Source organism: Lycorma delicatula, chromosome 4 (genome assembly GCF_047948215.1).
Source record: "Lycorma delicatula isolate Av1 chromosome 4, ASM4794821v1, whole genome shotgun sequence".
In the NCBI taxonomy this organism is placed as follows: Eukaryota; Metazoa; Arthropoda; class Insecta; order Hemiptera; family Fulgoridae; genus Lycorma; species Lycorma delicatula.
Genome location: NC_134458.1, coordinates 132,677,255 through 132,702,523, shown reverse-complemented (window position 1 = coordinate 132,702,523; position 25,269 = coordinate 132,677,255). Strand labels below are relative to the sequence as shown.

General features: G+C 27.8%; 1 protein-coding gene across 1 annotated transcript in view; it reads right to left on the bottom strand.

Moving 5' to 3' along the window:
- Nucleotides 1-25,269, bottom strand: part of LOC142322719 (voltage-gated delayed rectifier potassium channel KCNH8-like) — a 442,085-nt gene that overhangs the window by 102,571 nt on the left and 314,245 nt on the right. The window lies entirely within an intron of this gene.

Sequence of the window (25,269 nt, the reverse complement as noted above, 5' to 3'; positions counted from 1 at the left end):
CGACACAACCACTGTCATTTTACTGTATGTGCGCTGCGACTGGCTACACCTGCCTGTGGTTAATTGACAAAAAACATAAAATAAAAATATTACAAAATAAAAAAAAAAAATGAAAAACGAAGTACGGTCACCTCCTAGTTGTGTTTGTCGGGTAACACTAATAACCGGAAAAAATACATTTTTACCCTACGAAAGACGGGTAACCAGCTACAAATACTATTTTTAAGATGGAGGCCGATTATTTTGAAAACTGCATTCTTCACATGTCAAAGTTTCGGGTCCTGTAAACTGTTGCTTTGAAGAAATATACAATACACTGGTATTTTTTTTTATAAATTGAACAGACTTTAACTTTTATTTATCATTATTATTTTCACAAACATGCATTTAATGAATACTGAGGAGTCCAGGGAGCAGAGCCGCCTGGTTACACTAGTAAATATATATATTCCTTTGGCTAATTAATTTTAAATTTCATCTAAAATATTTCCAATATAATTATATCAACATTCGTTGATTTCTATCAATTACTAAAGTCATTAGAGACTATTCTTGAGCTTATTTGTTTAAATTTTTCAGACCTAACTGAGAATTAAATCAGGATATTTTAGTGCAACAGGCAAGTACGCTACCACCGTGGCGGTCCATTTCAAATCTTTACAAAGAAACTGAATAAATAAAAATATATAATAAACTATGAAATAGATAGTAATGCTAATCGGATCAAATTTTGCATGTCAGGGTTTTTGCAGATCTTGACGTTTTATGAATTCCCTCTAACCAAAAAATCATTTTGGTGATGAAGGATTCTGTAAGGATGTACGTACTGATCTTAGAAGCACATTTCTTGAGATTTTACCCAAAGAGTAGATACATTTTATCATATAATTTAATGCCCCTTAGGTATCTTAGTACTATCTGATGGTGTTTAGTCTTATTTGTCTAAACCTATATAAAGAGATGGAACCAAACAAAATTTTTTCACTTTTGTCTTTTTCGGACTCAAAATCACATACTTGTACTAAATAGGTAGTTCCATTATTTAGCATGTTACTTTGGTTACATATATTTGACAATTTCATTTAAGGTGATAGATTAAAAGCCTATTTTCGTCAGTTATCGTTTTGCTTGATATCTTCAGAGTAAATTAACAGATTTTTATGAAATTTTTTAATATGACCTGTGAAATTGAATTATTGATTCCATTTAATCTTGGTTACAATTGGTCAAGGAGGTGGGAACATAAGGCCATCATGGCTTTCCAAATTTAATCAACTTTTACATTAATTCTGTAATTGCATTGTTCCATTTAATTTTCGTACTAAGTGGTAATCTTAGGGTTAAGCAGTAAATTTGGTTAAGTTTAAAAAAAAGCTGTTTGTAAGGAAATAAACATTTGCATGAAATACAAACCAGTTACAATACCAGTTACCTATATTTTGATTCACATAAGAAAAAAAGAAGATAAACTACGTATATAAAAAAATATTAGTAGCGAGCCCAACCAAGACACTCTGGAATGCATGAATATCAATTTTTTGATCTTAAATTTATATTCGTAAATTAATAATAAATTTAACGTCAATTTTTTTTCAGATCCGTTCCATGTGAAAGCGATTTCTTGTGTAATATTTTGAATATCAGACTGAAATCAAGTTATATATATATATATATATTTATATAGCGAGCAAATACTACGCAATGATAAAAAATTATATTTTCAAATCGTTTGGATAGACATCTACTTTTTCATTATAAATAACTTTTTATAGCGCCCATCTAACATATTTGGAAAAATGTTTTCATGAAATCACTAAAAAAAGGACTTAATACGTAAAATTAATATAACGTACTTTTCTAAAAAAATAAAAATTGTACTAAAAATATTAAATTAAAAAATATTATATATTCTTCTTAAAATTTTGATGAAAATTTAAAAACATTTAAAAATTTTAAATGTATGCATATATACATAAGGGAGTCTCGAAACGTGGCACGTATAGTGACGGGAGGTAGTCCTCTTGCCTAGGCCATTTTGGCTCACCTGCATTCAAGAGCAGTGAGTCGGGGTGTGTCCGATGATGGCATGGGGGACCCTCAAGGGTGGATTGAGGGCGCGAGGCTGTGGGTGTACGCTGTGCATTCCTATAGCCTGTTTATAAGAAGGATTCAACTGCCACTGCACCCTGGCGCGACTGATATACTGCTGAACGGCGGTTCTGGTCGCCCCGAGGGTGCTTAAACAAACTATAAATGAGACTCGTAGAAGAATGAAAGATATGGTAGGATAAGTTTTAATTTTAATTTAATGGTCTTTTGGGAACCTATCTCAAATTTTAATATTTGGGCCCTTTACACCCCATAATTGTTTGTGATTGTCCTTGTCTTTATGTCTTAAATGTTTTGTGTAGTTTGTGCTTTTAAATAAAATGTAAGGGCCCTTTACACCCTTACATATGACGATCCAGATGGTGATAGTAGTTTCTTTTAAAGATTCTGACGAGGGCTAATGACCTTAGCAGTCTATGCTCATAAAAATTCAGAAAAAAATAAGTACAGACAGCTGGTAACCATGGTAGTAACAAAATAACAAGTTTTTTACATTCATAGAAAGAAATAAACTTCTTGATATTACAAATAAAGAGGAAATGAAGTCGGGACTGACCACTATCGGTTTGTTGAAGAGTAAATTTGAAAATTCGTAAATAAATAAAATTAAAGAAAAGAATACACGTCAAATTGAGAATACTCTTTCTTTTTTGAACTCTGTTAAAGAAATGAGTGTAAAAGAAAAAAAAATATTAAAGAAGATGTATATTAAAAAATCTGGCAAAGTATTGCATGACTTTTCCGGCTGTTAATAAAAAATAAAAGAGCATTAAAATAATTTCTAAAAAAACCAGAATGTATATTTTTTAGAAGTGAGGAAAACATTTTAGGAAAAGGTTTTTTAAAAGATATTCATATATAAACTTATCGAATTTAAAAAAAAAACTTTTATTTATAGTCACATCAGCAAATAAAGTCATTAGCGACTTATCAGTGTAATGTAACTGTACCGGTAAATTTGTAGTCTTGAAAAAACTCAGGTCGACTACTCCTGAGACGTGTGGTTAACTGAAACCCAACTACCAAAGAAACCGGTATCCGCAATCTAGTATTCAAATCCGAATAGAAGTAACTACCTTTATTAAGATTTGAACCTTAGAACTTCGAGTTCGAAATCAGCTAATTTACAACAAACAGTTTACCACTAAACCAACCCGTGGGTTAAGATAACGAATTTGCTTAAGTAAAGTTTTTTTTTAAATCTAATACTATTTTAATTAAAAGTTAAAATATGAAAAATAAATTTTTCAAAATTCCTTTCTGCATTTTCGGTCCGGGGTCTATAACTTAAAGCAATTGTACACATTTGTTAATAGGTCTATATACGAAGTATAAACTTTCAAAGATTAAAAAAAAAATATATTTGGAAGGCAGAGAAATAGATCAAAAGGACAAAAAATATATTTCAATTTTAAGAGGTGGGATTGTTTTATGAAAAACATTTTTTGGATTATTTATTTATGCATTGCAGGTTAAAAATTTGCTTTAATAAAATGCCTCTGAAGAATTTGCTTTTTTTTCGGAATATCCTGTAACGGATTTTGTAAAAAAAAAATAATATTATCAATGCCCTTCATATAAAGATATTTTTGCCAAATTTGAAGAAAATCTGTTTGGTCAATCCTGAGTTATAGTCAAAAACAGTGTGACACACATAAGTACATACGTACATAGATACATATGTTTTTTTTGGTCTAGATGAACTAGTTGGGCCCTAAAACGTAAAGATTTGAAATAAACCTGATCCCCCATTTTGACATGACCTCCAAACTTTTTCCTTTAGTATAGCTACTCTCGCTATATTCACTGGGAAAGTAAAATTAATTGATTTCTCAGCATATTCATAACATTGCAAATAAAAGAAATCAGTGAAAAAAAAATTAATAATAAAAAAAAATGGTGTTTCTCTTTTTTATGAGGATTTTTTAAAACAGTTTTAGTTTTTTTAATTTGGGTGTTTTACCAAAGAAAACAAGAAAAAAAATTGGAAAACTAATAAAATGCCTCTGAAGAATTTGCTTTTTTTTCGGAATATCCTGTAACGGATTTTGTAAAAAAAAAAATAATATTATCAATGCCCTTCATATAAAGATATTTGTGCCAAATTTGAAGAAAATCTGTTTGGTCAATCCTGAGTTATAGTCAAAAACAGTGTGACACACATAAGTACATACGTACATAGATACATATGTTTTTTTTGGTCTAGATGAACTAGTTGGGCCCTAAAACGTAAAGATTTGAAATAAACCTGATCCCCCATTTTGACATGACCTCCAAACTTTTTCCTTTAGTATAGCTACTCTCGCTATATTCACTGGGAAAGTAAAATTAATTGATTTCTCAGCATATTCATAACATTGCAAATAAAAGAAATCAGTGAAAAAAAAATTAATAATAAAAAAAATGGTGTTTCTCTTTTTTATGAGGATTTTTTAAAACAGTTTTAGTTTTTTTAATTTGGGTGTTTTACCAAAGAAAACAAGAAAAAAAATTGGAAAACTAATATTCTAAAGTAAATTTCAAATAAAATTTTAAATTGCTTTGTTGCTAAACAAAGTTAATTAATTTATAAAACAATCTATCAAAGTTTAACTTGTTTTAAGTAAATTTAACGGGGGTTCTTGTTATTAGGTAATAGTGTTTCAAAACATTTTCTGTTGAGCTTCACCTATGGTAATTTTATCACAGTTCAACAGATTACAGTACAAATGTTACAAAATTACACCGTGAACATATTACTATTTGTCACAAAGTCTCAGTTTTAACCATTAACTTTGACAAACAACCTAACTTCCGTACAATAAAAGATAAATTATGCTGTTATCTTATTTGGTTGAGTGTAAAATGTAATATTTCACTAATATTTTTTTAACTACTTTTTTTTTATTAAATTTTTAATAATATAATAAAATTTTTTCATCACGTTCATAATAAATAAATAACATAAAAATTAATTACACATATCGTTTGTATACTGAAAATAACATTAAAAAAAAAAACAATAAACAAAAGCTGGATAAGAAAAACAGAGAAAACTTTGATTAAAAAATAATATATATATATATATAATACCATATTTAAACATAGATTCATTTAAATATGGTATTTTATGTTTTTAATAAAAGTATACTTATTTTTAACCTATTTTTTTTTTTTTTTAGTTTATGCATAAAAAACACTGTTATTTGACATGTCTAATTTCCTTTCGAATTTACTACCTAGCAAAATATAAATCCAGTTTTTAGATTCTTAATAAACTATGTAAATTGATACCTAGTGTCCGATCAAAAATTATGTATCTAGGTTGCGGGTAAATAAATTGGACAGATTGTCAGACATTTATAAAGTATATTTATAAATTTAGTACTACGTTTATTTATTGCCTTTTATTTTTTTACTTTCCTAAATATTTTAAGTGTGAAAAATGGGGTGTCGGGTTTTATTGCAAAGCTTTACGTTTTAGGTCCTTTAGATTTTAGGTTTTTTTGGTCCTTTATAGAATAGAATTAATTCTTTTAATGCATATTAAAAAAATCAGGTATTAAAGAATCAGATTTCATTGCAATTTGATTGCCATAATACAACATTTTTATTTATATAACTTTAAAGATCTTTTTTTATAACCAAAAATTTATGCATAGTTTTTTTTTTATTTTTTAAGTAAAATATTTTTTTTCTATTTTCCGGCAAATATAGTTAGAATATTAAAGAGAAAGTATGGTGAACATGTCAAAAATTAGGTATCGGTTTTTTTTTCAAATCTTTACTTTTTAGGGTCCAACTAATTCATCCAGACTAAAAAAAAATATGCGTGTATGTATGTGCGTACATATGTACATATGTGGTGTCACACTGCTTTTGGTCTTATATCTCAGGATTGACCAAACCGATTTTCTTAAAATATTTCTACATATGAGGCAATAATAATACAAATTCCTTCAAAATTGTTTAAGAGGGGTGGGGGATATCGTGAAAAAAACAATTTCGACTTACTTCAGAAGTATTTAAGAGAAAACTTTATTAAACCAAATTTGTTATCTGCAATCCACATATAAAGAAAAAAATTAACTCCCACCTCTTAAAATTGAAATATATATTTACTGTTCTTTTATGTTATGTATGTTTTTTTTTTGAAAAAAGTATTTTTCTTATTGAAGCGGGTGTTAGATTTAGAGAAAACTTTACATTAGAAAATTTGTTAAGCTTAACGTACATAGTACGAATATTTTTATAAAGATCTTTCTTAAAATCTATTTCCTAATTCTGAAAAATATATATTCTGTTTTTTGGCTCTAACTCTTTTAATTTTTATTATTTATATTCGGAATAGTCATGGAATATTTTGCCAGCTCTTAGATACTTAATTTAAACAATTTTCTTTTTTACATAAATTCGAAAAAGTTTGTTTTGAAGAGTTTTGATTCCGAAGGCCACATGTTAGTAGATAAGACAAAAAAACCATTGAAAAATTTGTTCATACATTATATTTTCTATACTGTTTTTAAGTACCTGCCGAATTTCAAATCGATAATGTTTTACTATTTATTATTTGTGCTTGTTATGAAGGTGTGATACCTGTGCAATTATAACTCGAAACTAAATAGTTAATTATAAAATCAGGGTTGTCAATTAACCAGTAGTAATTCAATTAACTGTATGTAGATCTTACTCATTTTCTGATGAATTAAACAAACCTAAATCTACAATAAAACTAAATTAACAAAATGAAAAGCTAATTAAAAAACGAAACAGAATTGTGATTGATTATTGGTGGAGGTTTGGCCAGTGTCAAAAATAACTTTATTGTATTATAATTACCGTAATTACTGACTGATGGCTGTCGAATACATATTGCCTCTATATCCCAAACCATTTTTTAAAAACTATCTAAGTAAGGTGTCCAAAGAGAAAACGGTAAACATAAGCTTACCAAAAATCAACATAAGATTAAATATTTAACAATGTATTGAAAAAGACACGTAAAAGAACTACCTCGAAAAGAGAGTTAGACTTAATGACGGACTAAAACGTAGAAGAACGAAGTGTTCTTACGTGTAACCGCTAAAAGACAGACTAGAAATTGCGTATGATAACAGGAATACGCCGCGTCAGAAGCGGAGGTGGGGGATTCATTGTTGATGTCTTGAAGATAAAAACTTCCCCACCACTACAAAAACTGTAAATGAAGAAAAGCACAACAGATCAAATTATTTGATATCACAAATCAAAATTTTAAATAAACTAAATTCTTTTATGTATAAATGCGAAATTTTGTTTGTTTGCAACAGCAACAAGCGAGAACCAACCGACCGATTTCAAATCATCTGCATACATTCGTGTTACCTCAGGGAAGGTTTGAAGCCATAGATCGAGACCCTAGCCCCCTTAAGGGATTAAAATATTAAAGATATTCATTAAACCAAAAAAAAAAGATTAATCCTTTTACTTCATTATATCTCTGTTACCAGATAACAGAAATATTTTCAAACACAAAGCTAATTAAAACTATAATTTGAGTTCAAAGCGTAGTGAGCCAGGTTGGTTCCTATATTTATCTTCTTTTTATTTTATTAATTCTAACTGGTACAAAAAAATTTAATATTATAATTATTTATTTAGTAATTTGGAAGGTTTTAGTGCTTTTTAAATTTAGATTTTAATTATGTCTTAGTTTAAAGTTAGTAAATTTTTTTCTTTCTTATTTTTATTCTTTTGGATGTAGTTTTTTTTTCACTTCATCTGAACTTAGGATTTTAGGCTATATTCAATTTCGTAAAGATCCTAATAGGGTTGGTTATGCTTTCTTTTTCCTGTTTATTAACCTCAGGGAATTACCGTTCAGATAATACTTCAGAGGATGAATGAAGATGATATGTATGAGTGTAAATGAAGTGTAGTCTTGCACAGTCTCAGTTTGACCATTACTTAGATGTGTGGTTAATTGAAACCCAACCATCAAAGAACACCGGTAATCCACGATTTAGATATCATAACCATCTAGGGTTAGTTATGCTGGATTATTTTAGCCTTTCAGTGATTAAAATTATTTAGTAAGGAGTTTTATTTTCTTTCTTTTGATAGGGATATTATAGAAATCTTTAATGCCCCTGAATAAGAAAAATAAAAATAGTAGCCGCCATTTTGAAAGTAAAACTTTTTATGAAAAATTCGTTACAATACGTCATCTCACGTAAGGTATTTATTCCAAAAACGCGTTTGGCCATAGTGCGTCACATACCTGATGCGAAATTCTCTGTGGGGTGTTAATATAAGACCCCATTTTTCTATTATAGAGCATATTTTCTATTATCGGTTAACCAAAGTGAAGTTACGATAGAGAGATTTATTTTTTTTAGTAAAGCCATCCAACTCTGCGTTACATCTGTTTAATCCTACACTGAAATACTTAAACACATCCAATTAAATCACTGAGATGTTCATCATCTTTAAGACCTTAAATATTTTCCAAGAAAATTTATATTCAAAATTAATACAAATTATCAGCTAAATCTTGAAAAACATCAAAATTAATTTGTATTTAACCTATAAAGCATAATTTCACGTAATTTTATTAAGTTAGAGACAAAAATATCTCTATTTAGGGTACCCATTGAACAGATGCAATGCAGATTAATTTTATTAGACAAATCACTTTAACATTTAAAATAATTAAAGTGTTTCGTTATTTTAATCATGTTTAATTATTAAAATTACCAACGCCATGATCATATTCGTTTTTATTCAATCCTTTGTTGGTATAAAAGCAACACACACACACACACACACACACACATTATATATATGTATATGTATATTAATTGGTAAAATGTATGTTATATGTATGTATGTTGGGCTTCGTAATATATAGGCAACACTAGGCAACCTGGCATGAGACACAAGTCATTTATGGTCACTTGTGGTTGTAAGCACAACAATCACCCCACGTCAGGCTAACTAGGAAAAATGAAAGTTGAAGTGGTTTCTTGTTGCCTTCAACACTGAGACAAGATGAAGTTATTATAGTACATCAGTATGCCAAGTTTTCCGATTCATATGTGACATTAAAACTAACAAATGTTGCCTTTTATTTGTTCATTACAGAGATTTACTGTAATGTATAGTAAATATTATTAATATCAGAGCAGGAACTCTGATTGGTATAAGTTATACTTAAGATGCTTTATATGCGTTATAGCTATAAGAAAGACTAGACTAGGAGGAAATAAAAATAATCTACCCCTATCTAAGTGAAGCAGTCCATTTTTATACAAATATATACTGTTTATACTTAATAAGGGAAAAAATGATAAAAAAAAAAAATAATGAAAAATTGTCATTATATCAGCTTTTAGCTTAATTCCCACTGTAATTAATTATTTTTACTTAATTTTTTTTAATGACGAAGTGTTTCGCTTTAATGTTCTATTAAAAGCAAAGATGTTACAAAATATATATTCTAAACAATATAATAAAAAACTCAATTTTAAGCATGACTTGTGTGTTGACCTATAGGTAAGAAAAGTGCCATTATTAGGAATTTATTTTTTACAAAAACTAAAAACAAAAATTGTAATAATAAAATTAGACAATCTCCAGAAAGACAAGCAATATAACATGAACATATTAAAATCTTAAAAAAATAGTGATTTTAATTTAAAAGATTTTTTAAAAAATTATCTGCCAAAATTATTGAATTTTGAACAAACTAATGTATAAAACGTAAATAAAACATACAAAAGTTTTATCAAAATTATACAAACCATTTTAGAAAAATACAACTACAGAATTTTATTGAATAATTTCTTCTTGAAAGAATAAACTAAGAATAAGCTTTAGAATAAACTTTAGAATAAGTATTAAACTAATTATTATACGTGATATTTAACCCTTTAATGTTTAATAAAATATAGGAGTTACAATTTAACTAAAACAAAATTCATCTTGGATAAAATTAATAGAAATACTCACGTTATTAGAGGAATAATTTTATCTCACTGGTCGAGGTAAGCGTTGTCATTTATTGTTTAATAACGATTAATAACCCCCTACCTTCAAAAGCTGTCAAACATTTCCAATTACAGTTTAGTGTAGATATATTATTAACAATTCATGACTCTACCTAGTAAAGCACAATTGATAATCTGTTTTTTGATAAATTTTGATAAACAATTCATATATTCGAGTGACACAAACTAATAATAAAATAATGGACATTTTAGAGGATAACAAAATGTTAGGCTACGGTAAAATTTGATTTTTTTCTTTCTAGAACTATAATCATTTATATTATTACCAAAACTTAATATTTACTATGAAAAGATTTACGTCTTTGATTTATTTACATTTTTTTTTAATCAATAAATTTGGCTGAATTTTTCTAAGCAAATTAAACGCATCATGAAAAATACATCGTAAAATATCAAATTTTATTTTTTTATTTTATACACATAAAAAGGCAATCTTTCAAAATAAAATATATACACAGTTTAAAATCGATGTACTTCAAAAAACGTCAATAAGAAAAAATAAACAAAATAAAGAATTATCAATTTTTTATTATTTTTGCTATTGATGAATTAATTCATCAAGAACCCAATTATTATTTTAAAAAAAGCTTTTTTCGCGGTAAAATGACAGTCGCAATTTTTAGCGTATTAAAAATACCATGCCTGACCGCGATTCTAACCCGGGACCTCCGGATAAAAGGCCTAAACGTTACTACTCCACCACAATTTACATTTTCAGAAACCAATACAAAATTAAAAAAAAATCAACATTCAACAGCTTATAGAAAGTCACCCTTCTTAAATTGGAGCAGATTTCAAAAAGTAGGAATTTAAGGAAGTTAAAAGTTAAATTAAAAAACCTATAAACTTTTTTGGTCGTTTTTTAAAGTATGTATTGTTCATTTATAAAAGTTTATCTTATTTTATATTTGTGTTTTATGTTCATTTAAAATATGGAAGGGTGTAGTAACAACAATAACTATTAGAATAACTATTATTTCAATTTAATTACAATTGTATCTATATATATTTACATAAAAACAATAGTGATAGCATATTCAATGTAACAATACAATAATTAAAACATAGCATCTATATTATTGTAATATTTTTAATATTATTAAATTTCAGTTACTGTTGAATTATTTAATTTATTCCGGAGGAAATGAAAAATATTTTTTTAAGCTAAAGCGACTCACTTCGGGAATCTTTGCCATAATTTTATTGTTTATGAAAATATTTAAATAAATAAGGTGTCTTTTTTTTGTTTTTTTTTTTTTCATAAAACGCTTAATATTTTTGTTTTATATAATTTTTAAATAAACCAGTAGTTGGAAATATATTAACAATCAAAAGGTTTACATGGTCGCCATTTTGAAATGGATAGAGAGATCAGGTTCATTATTTTTATACCTTTATAACTTTAGGTTCATATATTTTAATTATATTTATATTTTTAAGTAAACTTTTAGGTACCCTAGCAGTATACGGAATTTCACTCGATACGATTAACCTCTCCTGAGAAATAACATTTTCTGTTAAAAATATAAAATGGCGGACAGCCGGTAAACTAAGCGTTTCTGGACATATGTTGATAGTAAAGTTTTTTTTAATTTCGACTATCTCCAGAATTCTTGAAACGGGTTTTTATAAACACTATATGTATATATGTATATATATATATATATATATATACACAGAGTTAAAAATTAAAAATTTAATAAAATTTGAAAAAAATAAAATAAAACCGATTTAAAAATTTTCATAAAAAATAAAATTAATACGTCTTTCTTTTTACTTAATTCTATTTTAGATTCGGAGTAACAGTACAAGGTGAAAAGATAAAGATGCTACGATTTACTGATGATATAGTAATTCTAGCCGAGAGTAAAAAGGATTTAGAAGAAACAATTAACGGCATAGATGAAGTCCTACGCAAGAACTATCGCATGAAAATAAACAAGAACAAAACAAAAGTAATGAAATGTAGTAGAAATAACAAAGATGGACCACTGAATGTGAAAATAGGAGGAGAAAAGATTATGGAGGTAGAAGTTATTTGGGAAGTAGAATTACTAAAGATGGACGAAGCAGGAGCGATATAAAATGCCGAATAGCACAAGCGAAACGAGCCTTCAGTAAGAAATATAATTTGTTTACATCAAAAATTAATTTAAATGTCAGGAAAAGATTTTTGAAAGTATATGTTTGGAGTGTCGCTTTATACGGAAGTGAAACTTGGACAATCGGAGTATCTGAGAAGAAAAGATTAGAAGCTTTTGAAATGTGGTGCTATAGGAGAATGTTAAAAATCAGATGGGTGGATAAAGTGACAAATGAAGAGGTATTGCGGCAAATAGATGAAGAAAGAAGCATTTGGAAAAATATAGTTAAAAGAAGAGACAGACTTATAGGCCACATACTAAGGCATCCTGGAATAGTCGCTTTGATATTGGAAGGACAGGTAGAAGGAAAAAATTGTGTAGGCAGGCCACGTTTGGAATATGTAAAACAAATTGTTAGGGATGTAGGATGTAGAGGGTATACTGAAATGAAACGACTAGCACTAGAAAGGGAATCTTGCAGAGCTGCATCAAACCAGTCAAATGACTGAAGACAAAAAAAAAAAATTCTATTTAAATATTTTTTTGAAGTCGATACCAAATTACTTTAAGTCAGGTTCCCAACCTTTTTGCACTCTAGAGCTCATTTTAAAATATCAGAAGAGCGGTGGGCACATCTATTTTTCAAAGTAAATATATAGTTGGATATAATTAATAAATCATAAAAAGCCGAGTTCAGTGACCAAGTAGGTATATATATATATATATATATATATATATATATATACATCCATACATTTAAAATGTGCTAAATATGAATTATACCAAATGAAAGTGTGTCAGATATGAAGATTCATAAAAAAGTGATTTTAACAATTTATTTGTGTAAATTTTATGTTGATTGATTATTTAGTTTTAAATCTCATTATTTTGATAACAAGAAAAAATAAAAAAACAGATTAAAACAGATATAATATATATGTTTTAGTCTTAAAAATAAATGTATGCCACGAAAGAACTTATTTAAAAATATATTTATTTATAGAAAACAAAAAAACTACATTTAAAATCCTATTCGAAAAGATAAAAGTTAGTAGGAAAATAGCCATGAATTTTTTAAAAGCAATAAGGTACTTAAAGAGTGTTGCTATTTTCTTTTATTTAAGGGTTTTAATAGATAAGGCGGGTATTTTAATATTCTTTTACCTACTTTTATCTTAAGTGCTGCTTAAATATCCCATTATTTTATATGTTTACTTTAATACCAAACCACTAATCGATAACAATATAACGAAGCTTAACTTATGTTTAAACTTCAGATCAATTAACGGGTTCTGTTACTGATGATCTGTAGAAACAAAGCATTAAAAGTCAGTTGTTTTTTCATGATTGTAAACTAGACTCTGCAATTAAACATTTTAATTTATTAACATTTTTAGAATAAATTACCCTCTACAGAAGTGATGAGGTTTTAATCAGTTTGGAAAAAAAAAACAAGAGGAAGTTCTTAATACCATCTATATTTATTATATTTTTTTACTATTTGTAAATTAAACCCTTACTTTTCTCTTATTAAATCAATCTTGATGATTAAAAACAAAGGAAAAATTATATAGAAACTCCCTCTGCGCCCTTGCTTAAGTTATTCTCATACTCACAAATATTTAAGTAAAAGAATATTTAAAATGAAAAAAAAAGTTTCATAGACAATTCATGACGTTTAATTTTTTTATCGAAACCGTTGATTATATTGAATCTTTATTAAGTAAATTCGTTCTAAATATTCTAAGTATTTTCATATAAAACTCAAGGAATTAGTTGGAAAACAAAGAATAAAAAAAAATAATACACGTTTTCGTTTCTGACTCACGCTCAATAGTAGTTACTTAACATCATTTTTCTATATCTTATTTCTTATTTTTATCAATATATAAGTAAGCGTTATATGTATGTAAATCTATATATAAATCCATATATAAAAAGAAAATTAAAAGTTTAAAATTTAATAAAATTTGAAAAAAATAAAACAAAACAGATTTAAAAATTATCATAAAAAATAAAATTAATACGTCTTTCTTTTTACTTAATTCTATTTAAATATCCTTTTGAAGTCGATATAAAATTACTTAAGTCAGGTTCCCAACCTTTTTGTTCACTAGAGCTCATTCTAAAATAGCAGAAGAGCGGTGGGCAATTTTCAAAGTAAATATATGATTGGATATAATTAATAAAACATAAAAAGCCGAGTAGGTAGCATCTCGGCATTTCGTGCGGAGGTCCCAGGTTCGAATCCCGGTTCAGGCATGACATCTTTTCATACGCTACCAATTTCCACCAGCTGTAATTTTAACTGTTAAAATACATATTAATTATTTAAATTCTTGTCTTAAATGAAAATGTACAATGTTCACGATATTTGTAAAAGAAAAATTAAAAATATTAATTTCAAAGTCAGTTTGATCTTAGGCATTGAATTTCACTGGCCAGTTCCTCATAATTAAGACAGTATATTGCTATTCCTGTTTATAAGCAATTATCAAGGTGGTCATCACCTTGATATTTGGAGTCGAGATCCATATTTTGATTTTGTGATTCACGGTCGAAAAGAATGATTCACAAAGGTATGTGGAACCGAAAATTGATTTTATCTTGTACGCTGCTCTTTTTAAGAATGGAAACCATTTTCTTTCCAATAAATTCCAGAAACTCTCATCTGATATGTAGGAGTTTATTATAAAGTCATTCCGAAAATCCAAAATTTCTAGCTCCAGTTCTTCAGCCCTTACTTGAACAAGCTCAGCGATATATGCAGCCATTTCTATTAAATTAGTTGGAAGTAAAAGTATCGATAAAAAAAGAAATCATTGGCTCGATAAGAATAAGCTGTCGAAATCACTTTTGAAATTGTTCTTTAAGTATTTGAAGATGATTAACAAATGATGACAAGTTAAATTCACTGTCGCTTACCATTCATATTTGGGAAATGCATGAGATCCCAACTGCAGCTCTGATATCCGTGAAACAAGTTTTCCTTTAAATGAGTTTACAAAGCCGATAATTTTAGCGACATGTTTGTCTTTTCTTTGCAGTTCAATGTTCAAAGAATTCAATTTTTCCATGATGACCGTGAGAAATCCCAAATCCACCAGCCAGACAGTTTTACATTGAAATCTTCATTTTTGGCATTTAGATATACTTTTATTTCTTCAGTCAAGCTTAGAAATCATAAAATTCAGTGATATCGACTCAGTTTTATCACTACCTCCTTGTATCAACTTCCTTTATCTCTCTTTACTATTTCTTGATCTCTCCTTCACTATTTAAACCTCTTCTAGGCTTTTATATTAAAGGTAAGATCTTTTTAAGAATTGTAAGATAAGCATAGGCCGGCTGGACAGCTGCACTCGAATATACATAACTCGTACCGCTATCAGAATGAATCCATCGAGTAATTTAAATTCCATAACTTTTTAGTCATACCAGGATCGAAAGTGTTTAAATAAAAATTATCGAGTGCACCCTCCAAATACTGAATTCGTATTCGATAATTTGAAGAATTCAATACTACCCATCTCTACCCACCACTACTCAATTGGACTACCTAAGCGCACTGCGGCGGTAACACAGATATTGGTCGACGGTCACAACTGTATCCGCGGGCATAGGGTTGGGAACCCTGGACTTAAGTAATCGGCAAGATTACCAATTACTATCAACAACCTTGAGTTGTTGATAGGTGTAGTGAATTATACTAAATTTTATTTAGTATAATTCACTACACTAAATTTTATTTAGTATAATTTGCTCAAAGTTGAAAAATTAAAGGTAAAGGCATTAATTTTTATTTTTTGCTTTTTAGGGTTGTTCTTTACAATAAGTTTTATTTTTAAGATAAGTTAATTTTATCATGATTTATAATTTAATTATAATGATAATGTTATATAAATCAATAATTATCTTCAGTTTTACATTAAACTTACTCAGTATGTCGTAACAATAAATATGTCGTAATAATAAATATTTGTGTATAGAACTTTGTAACAAGAAATAAGTAAAATATAGTTAACATAATCTTCAGCTGAATAAATATTACACCATAATTTATATATCTATAGAAAGTTATATTAAAAACAGAATAACCTATTTAATAGTAGTTTGATTACATAACACTTCTAATGTTAAAAGTGGAAACCTTTTAAATAGATACTTCAACTTAAGTTAATGTAGTATTGCTGAATATGAGTATGTAAGATTGAACGACAATTCATTTTAGTAAATTAACTAAATCCAATTATAAGTTATCAACTGCATTAATTAGAGTATAATTGTTATTATTATGCAATAATATTTTGACCTACATTTATAAAAATTAATCAATTTTTTCCCCATTAAGAGCCAACAAATTAAAACAAAGAAAAAGGTAATTATGCCTGTTCAACCAGACAATCGGGAAGCCCAAGGTGCCTTCATCATTTCTATGCTCACTATGCTCTAAATTCGCTTTTACTTGCAATCTTCAATCACAATTTTTGAATTGAAATAATATAATTTATAATAACATAAAACAATTAAGAGTTTAAAAAACTCTTGCGCAGTTCTGCGCAAGAAGACCGACTTTTCGTTTCCGACGCCCTCACTATTTCGCAGTCAGAAACGCACTGATTTTCAAAGTACAACGCACTACATACGTTCGATTAACGAGTAGACCCTACACATAAGCATCAAATGCCAACTCACTCACCCCTAAGACTCAATACATAAACGCTGATAAAAAATAGACAACTACACATGTTGTCGACTTTAAATTCAGCGTAACTAAAAAATTATTCAACCAATCTTCAACAAATTTTTAAATGGACAACCTCAAGATACACTACTTCAGCATATCTAAATTTCAATGAAATTGATCTGGTAGTTTTTGGACATTTTCATACCACAATATTTTATACATGATTGGTATTATGGATTACATCCTTTGGATGACACTAAATACTATTCACGTCTTAATTTTTTTTCTAGAAGAGTAGTAAATCTAATATTTATCAAAATAATGTTTTAACATATTCTTTTTGATTAATAAACAATATTTAAATTTAACTGATATGAAAAGTGTGTTACAGAAAATAATTGTAGAGATAGGTCAACATGAATACTTATATTTCGAGTATTTAAAAAAAATCGCGTAATGGAAATAAATTACCGTAATATTCATAAGAAATAAAAATTTGACAACAAGGCTGATATACCTGGTATTGATTATATACTCATTCTTACATAGTGAAAAAATAATGATACATGAAAAACGTAAGCCATTTTTTAGAGGTTAATTATGATGAAATTTTATTGTAATATTAACTCTAAAGGTTTATTATTTAAACTTTTAATAATATAGAAAGATTAAATAAACCAAAAGAAGTTAGCAAAATTAAAAAAAAATTATATTTTTAAACTTCGATCTGCTCTCCCACCAACAATATTCCAAAGTATATTTTAGGGTCACTACTACTATGCCTAGGAAGACATTAAAAACAATTCGGTTAAAAAATATGGAATAAATAAAAATATATTTTCCATTTTTGGATAAGGGGGAATTTTGGGGTAAAATATTTTAAAAATGGTAAGATAAGCATGCACACATGTACTAAGCTTAATATAAAGTGCGGTTATGCTTGCTAAATTTTGAGAAAATTGACCCCCAAAAAACCCCCTACCACCTGGAGATATTGACCCAAACTTTTATACACGAGTCTCTGTACAAAATTTCATAAAAATCGGTTTTTCTAGTCAAAAGTTACAAAGCATCAAACAAGTACATATATGTACGAACATTACCCCTTTTTTTGGTTTCTTGGGTCATGAAACGTCGAGAAATGAAAAAAACCCATAACTCATTTTTTGACTGATTACTACTATACTTTCTAATTGCAACTAGCTCTAGAGCTGTGATGCAAGGAAAGTGTAAAATATATCAATTTCACTTTTTTTTTATGGATAATATAATTATTCCGATTAAATTATAAATCTATAAAAAGAGCACACATCTTCAATATGATCAGAACTAAATTATATTTAAAGTTTAAAAGAAATTACTGTAATGTTCATAAAAAATGAAATATAATTTTATTTACTTTTTACATTTTCATAATACAGGCTATGTTCTGATGAAATATACTGAATGTTGTCAAGAAAATTTTGACAACAGGTTTCTTTTCCTGAGATAAAGAAATTTCTTCTTTGTATAAAGAAGGTAAATTACTCAGATTCACTATAACTGAAGAAGACAATTCTGATGGACCTCTTGAATACTTCGGGCACATTACTAGATATGTCGAAGTCCAATTTTGAAATAAATTTTGGAATTTGCGAGATTGTAACACTGTAGGACCATCGCATGAAATCTTAATTTATGCAAAGTCAGTAATTCTGAAATCCGGTTTTTAACAAATTCCACCTTCAATAATATACACTTTAATAAAACCTTCTTGGTACACAAAATAAGTCGGAAATGGATTTGTAATTTGTGAAAGACAAAAAAGAAATGATAAATATATTCTTAGACATACGAGTAAGAATTAATTAAAATGAGTAACAAAGATAATTTACTCACCTCAGTTAATAGTATTTTTCCAAGCTTTGTTTTTGTATCCCAAATATCATTGTCTGTGTTTCTTTGTAATTTATTTTTTTTACTTATTCACTCACGATTCTTAATTTTAAGTCTCCTACATTTGTCCATCAATTTTATGCACTTGGCGAAATAACAACGGAATGGAAATCAACCATGATGATACATTTTACAAACTTTTTCCACCCAATGGATTGGCGGAAACAAATAACACCTGATATTTGTACTGTATGACCCAATATAATAGTGGAATAACTTAAGAGGCTTTTTACAACTTTCATCCCTGGAAAAATTACTTTAACAAAAAACTGTATATTATAAACGTTTTGGTAGAAGATTTTCTCTTTTAGTAAGAAAATTCTGTCTATTAAAGAAAAGAGTCAAACTATTTTTTAAGGTAAAGTAAAGGAATTACTTGTACAAAGATCAATTTATCATTAAAAAGTTATTTAATTGTTTATTAAAGAGCATACACCTCGTATTCTTTTTTTCCAATCTTACTGTATTCCTTAATATCATATGAATAACTTAACCAGCCAGTTTTTAGACTCAGTTGCAATACTCGCACAATTTTATTTTCATTAAAATTTTAAAATTATACAGTTTGAAATACAAATTTTCACTGATACTATTACTTCATTTTTTTAATATGTATGTACCGCTACTTAAAGCAATAATCTATATTACATTTTGTTTATAAAGAGAGCGGAATATACTCTAGAAGTGCATACATAATGAATAATGTTTATTACCTTTAATTGCAGAAACAACTAGTTTTTTGAGTATTTATTTAATAAATTCAGTAATTATTGCAATTATTTATTATTTAAATAATCAAAACCCTCCTGTTAATTAGTCAAGGTTAGCGAGCGAAGCCAGCGTAGGTTAAGTTTGATTAAATTATATTTATAAAATAAATAAATATAAATAACCATTTATTAAAATTAATAAAGAGACTGTTTTGAATCTATGTTAAACTCTATATCGGCTCATTTTCCACCGAAATACGATTGACTACTTTGCTTTTAAATAAAGCTGTAGCTGCGGTGGCGTTAATACGTAAGTACCAAAAAAAAAAATTATATATATATATTTTAATTTCACGAGAATCTCATTTGGCTAAACGATAAATAAAATGCATTTCAACGTGCTCTTCATTAGAATAATTGTACTGCATGTCAAATGTCTACACAGATAATTACCATGTACTATCAAACAAAAATAAACAGAACTGGCTAACAACCAAACTGGAATTATTTTAACACAATTGTACTCGCTTACCAATAAAACTTAAAACAGGTAAAAGCATACTTGGAAAATATTTTCCGTTATAATTCGGTTGTTTATAATCATATTTATATAGTTAAGATATCATTTTGTTATAAAACAAAAACATGCTTAACATTTTTATTAACTCAATATAAGTTATTAAGGATTAAAATATTTAATTATCCATCATTTTAAAATTTGACAAGGAAAAATTTCAAAATATTTTTGCTTTGGACATGTCTGTTAAGTAGATTTTAGAAGAAAGCTACCTATTGTAATGGATACCATGATTCGACTTCCGGAAAATTTCGACATATCTTCGCGTTTCACATCCGCCAGACCCCAAAACCACCGTCAGCTCAAAAATGTATATATATGTATATATTTCACTTTCTTATGGACACGATAATTGCCGTAATTTTCCCCCAATCACTTTCAAATTGTTCTTTAAAAATAACTAGTCCCAAAACCTCGGTCGAGTTCGTTAACAGCTAAAATCGGACTATCGGAGTGGAAATTTGTGGAGGGGGGCTTTTTCGATAAAACAAAATATCGCTATAACTTTCTTATTAAGTAAAATATCGAATTCGTTCGATATTTTAAGTTCCTACCATTCTGTGGATAAGGGCCTAAAACTTATCTAAGTAACGTTTTTTTGATATCACCAACCATTGGCTCAGAGGTGGAAAAAAATAGGGTTCCGAAGACAAAAAAATTATACTTCCCTTAACAGGCACGGTATCGAATCGGTTTAAAGTTGGTCTTAGTCCTCTAAACATAAACTAAAACTTTTGTCTGAAACAAGTTTTGATATGAGCAACCCTTACGGCAAAGGATGACCAAAATGTTGCTGGAATTGACTTGTTGTATGCTAAACATATGAAACATTTTTCACATGCTACCATTGTCGCATTGAATAAATTTAAAATATTTCTTAACTTTAAGGTGGAAATATTTTTTATCCCTTTAGACAGGTAAAATCTACCTCCGCCTTCTGGTGTGTCGAAAGGGATTTTTTAAATATGCATTCCGAACTTCGACGAAATACTCAATCAGGAAATATGAATTATTGAAAATACACAAAACGGCGGACAGCCGAAAAACGAAGCGAGATAGTACTTTTGTACAAATAAATTATTTTTTATTTCGAGCTACTGAATCATGTCGTAAAGTTTGACGCTCTACTGTAGACTCTGTTCACTTATCTGTACAAAGAGATTTTTTTTTTTTTATAAAATAAATAAATAAACAGAAATTTACTATATACGATTATTGAATAACAACATTCAGAATAAAATTGGTGTTCTGGTTATTTTTTCCCTCATCACTTATGAAGTTGCTATGTATAGTGTATATGTTATCTAACTCAGGATATACAATTTCCCTACATAAAATATGACAAATTATAAAAAGCTAATTATAGAGTTTTTTTTAGGTAAACAAGCCTCCCATGTTTAAAATAGTGCTTAAAATCTTTGAATAATAATAATGATATAGTAGATATAAGTATAATAATAATAATAATAATAATAATAATAATAATATAGTGATATAGATATGTTGAATGGTATAATGGTATAATTATATAGTGGTAGTCGAAATTCGAGGTATAAAAACTTAGTTTCTTAATGGTAACCAAATTCATTTTTATATAAATAAAATCTTAATATAATTAAATCTTAATATAAATAAAAGTCATTGTTTGTATGTATGTGGGTATGTATGTCTATTTGTTTCATATCTCCTTCTAAAACACAGAATTGATTTAAACTTAACTTGGGACACTTACTACTTACTAATCAAACAAAAATACTATGGCTGTTAGAGATCCCTATTGCAATCGCTTTGGGTGAGAACACTATTACATGATTGAAACCCTGGTTTTGAACATTATACATTAGGTTTCACTTCTAATGAAAAACATTACATTAGTATTGAACATCTTAAAATTTTCTACAATATTTTGGTATATTCTAGATCATTCTGCAATATTATAGAACATTTCTTAAGTGGAAATTCTAGACCAATTTCAAATTTTCCAAATGTTAATATAAGATTCTGGAGTATTTCTGCAATAGAGAAGATTTCTAAATTTCTTTAATAATTTAAAAAGTGGTGTGAGATATCAGTTGTTTCAATTTGAACTTAAAAGTGTAAGTTAAGATCGAAATTCGAGGTATAAAAACTTAGTTTCTTAATGGTAACCGAATTCAGATTATAATGTTTAGTGAAATTTCGGACAATATTATCACTGAGAAGTGTATAAACTTTAGCGTAGTGATTTGACGATGAATAAAACGAAACTTAAGACCATCGGTCAAATTCAGCCGAAAGTGAAAAAAGCAAACCTTCTGCGAGCAGACGAAACAGATGACCAACGATAGCAACGGCTTCAGGCTGTGCGGGAACGTGCCACAATATCGCAGGCGGCGGAATCTGAGGTCCAAAGAGAACTTCGTCTTCAAGAAATGCGGGCACACGCTAGCACATTGTGAGCAACTGAAACTGAAGACCAACGTGAACTTCGTCTTCAAGTAAAGCGAATTTAAGCTAGCACATCGCGGATTAATTAATCTTGCTCGATTTGAAAGGTTAAATTCAACAAGAAGGAATTCAAAGGAAAATTATTTGTGTTGCGGAAAGTTAGTGACAATTTTTGTAAAAAAGAAATAGATGGGCCTACGAAGAGAAGTTATGATCCTGAGCAACATCGGGTATATAAGCTAGGAGTATTATAAAAAAAAAACTATTATTAAAAATATTCGATAACTACAGTACTTTCTCAATAATATAAAATGTTAACTATGTGTTATTATTGTCATGCAGTTACTGTGTAAGAAAATAGAATTTTAGTAATTATCAAATTATAAATGGAATAATTTAGAAAATTAACATTTCAATATCGGATTAATTTTTCTTTATTAAACACAAAGAATACTATTTCAAAATAATTTCATATTTCAATAATAAAAATGTATCAAATAAAATAAATAAAGATAACCAAGGTTTATTTATAAATATAAATAAGTAAAATTAAAAAAAATATTGGAAAAGTCATCATTTTAAGTAAAGCTACAAATGGATGGATATTTTCACCTCTTTTTTATTCTATATCCATGAAGAAGGAAAAATGATTGTATTTCTGTTGAAAGGATGCTTTTAGTCTAAAAAGCTAGAGAATAAAACAGTTACATCTGCAGAATTGACTCCGTTAACTATGAAGCTCAGAACGTAAATAAATAGTGAAAAGAAAAAGAGATTTTTCATCGTTAATCCTGCCTTGGATTTTTAAACGTAATAATTCATTTCAATATTAATAGATGCGAGTAAACACAAAGATTTCATTTTTATTTTAAATTATCTCTCATGGTAAAATCATTTTGTCGTTTATTTATAATAATAAATTATCAAAATAATTTACAGATTAACTACATGAAAAAATTAAGCAGATTAATAATTAAATCCTTACTAAAGCAGAACGTCAGTTATGAATTTAAACATGTTTTTGTTGTAAAACTAAGGGTATTATTTTACTAGTTTTACTAAAAATAAAAATATCAATATACTTAAATGCTAATAAAAGAATGAAGAGAGGTTTAAATAAATAAAAACCGTCTGGAGAAAAAAAAACCCGAAAAAAATAAAATTTTTCTATACTGTTCGTTAAATTTCGTTTCTTTCAAGCCGGTTAGAAATTAAAAATAATTAAAATTACTGGCATTTCACCTCAATAAAGACTTCAAAAAACTGAAATTTACAGAATTATTTTCTAAAAGTTTTTCCACGTTTTAGTGCTTTATTTTGTGGCTGATTTTATTTATGTTAAGCTCATTGTAGTTTTACTTAAAATACAGGTATCCTACTGAAAGATTCCCTTGATAAAAAACTTAGCAAAGAAGTAAAAGATATGAAACATCTTGATTAAAACTAGTAAAAAAATTCAATGAAACGATATTAAGAAACTACCCTTAACATTAACTAAGGCTCTATGGAATGCGGGAATTTATACTAAAGTATATTTATTTATCATACGTATAAAAAGCACATAAAATATAAAATTAAGAGTTTAGTTAACTATCGATGTTCATTCTCCTTGCAAATATAATTCTTAGATTAATAATAAATTTAAAGAAATTTTTCAAACAGTTTTCAATTAAAATACTTTACTAATGATATGAAGCTATAAATCGACGTACAATATTTTAATATTGAATTATTTTTGATGAGAAGAAAACATAAATATGTTAAAAAATTGTAAAGCATGAATATTTATTTAGAAAATCTTCATCTTAAGTTATTTGGAAAACCTAATAGACATTTGTATAAAACGTTTTACAAGTATAGCAGCAAAACATGGATAATAAATAGGGGCTTTTAAAATATTAATTATGCAAATTTTATTGATTAAAATAGTGTGAAAAAAAATTTAAAAAAAAGGTTTTTATAAAAGACTTTTGTTCTAAATTTTAAATCATTTATGGTTTGCTACTTTTATTTCAGAAGAAAGCATAGAGATTAAAGATTATAGAGTCAAGCATTAAAAACCATAAAACAGAAAACTGAAGATACAGAATGTGCAAAAGACTTCTAAAGCTGACTTACTTAATCAACTGTCCGACTGGCCTGTTAATCGAAATTATTTTCAGTTCGTTATCTTAATGCAACTTCCGGTGGTAGAGTGATATGTTGATGAAGAAGGGAATAGTTACAAGTAGAGTTGAAAGTGGAGGTGATTTATACAGAAAAATCTAATTATTGCATCCATTAGGTACCTTTACTCGCTAGATATCAACGCAGGTAACGGTATCGGAAACGTATTATTCCGTGCAAACACTAGGATAATGTTGATAAATACTGAAATTTATCACTATAATTTAGTAAATTAAACGAATATTGAAAGTCATTCGGGTAATTATTAACTTTCGAGAAATTATTAAATATGTGGCAAACTAAAAAGTAAAAGCTTAAAATCTGGCCGATTTTCATTGGAAAAACAATGCTTCGTTTAACTAACTAGATGCTCATAAACTTTTTATATTTTAATTGGCCTGAGTCTGTACAAGACTACACCTCATTTTCATATCATTCATATCTCATTGGGCTACGGAAAGGGTTGCTTATTGTTCACTAGTGGAATAGACTGTAACTCACATATAAGGGGAAAAAAAAATTGGATCAATTAAAATTAATTTATATT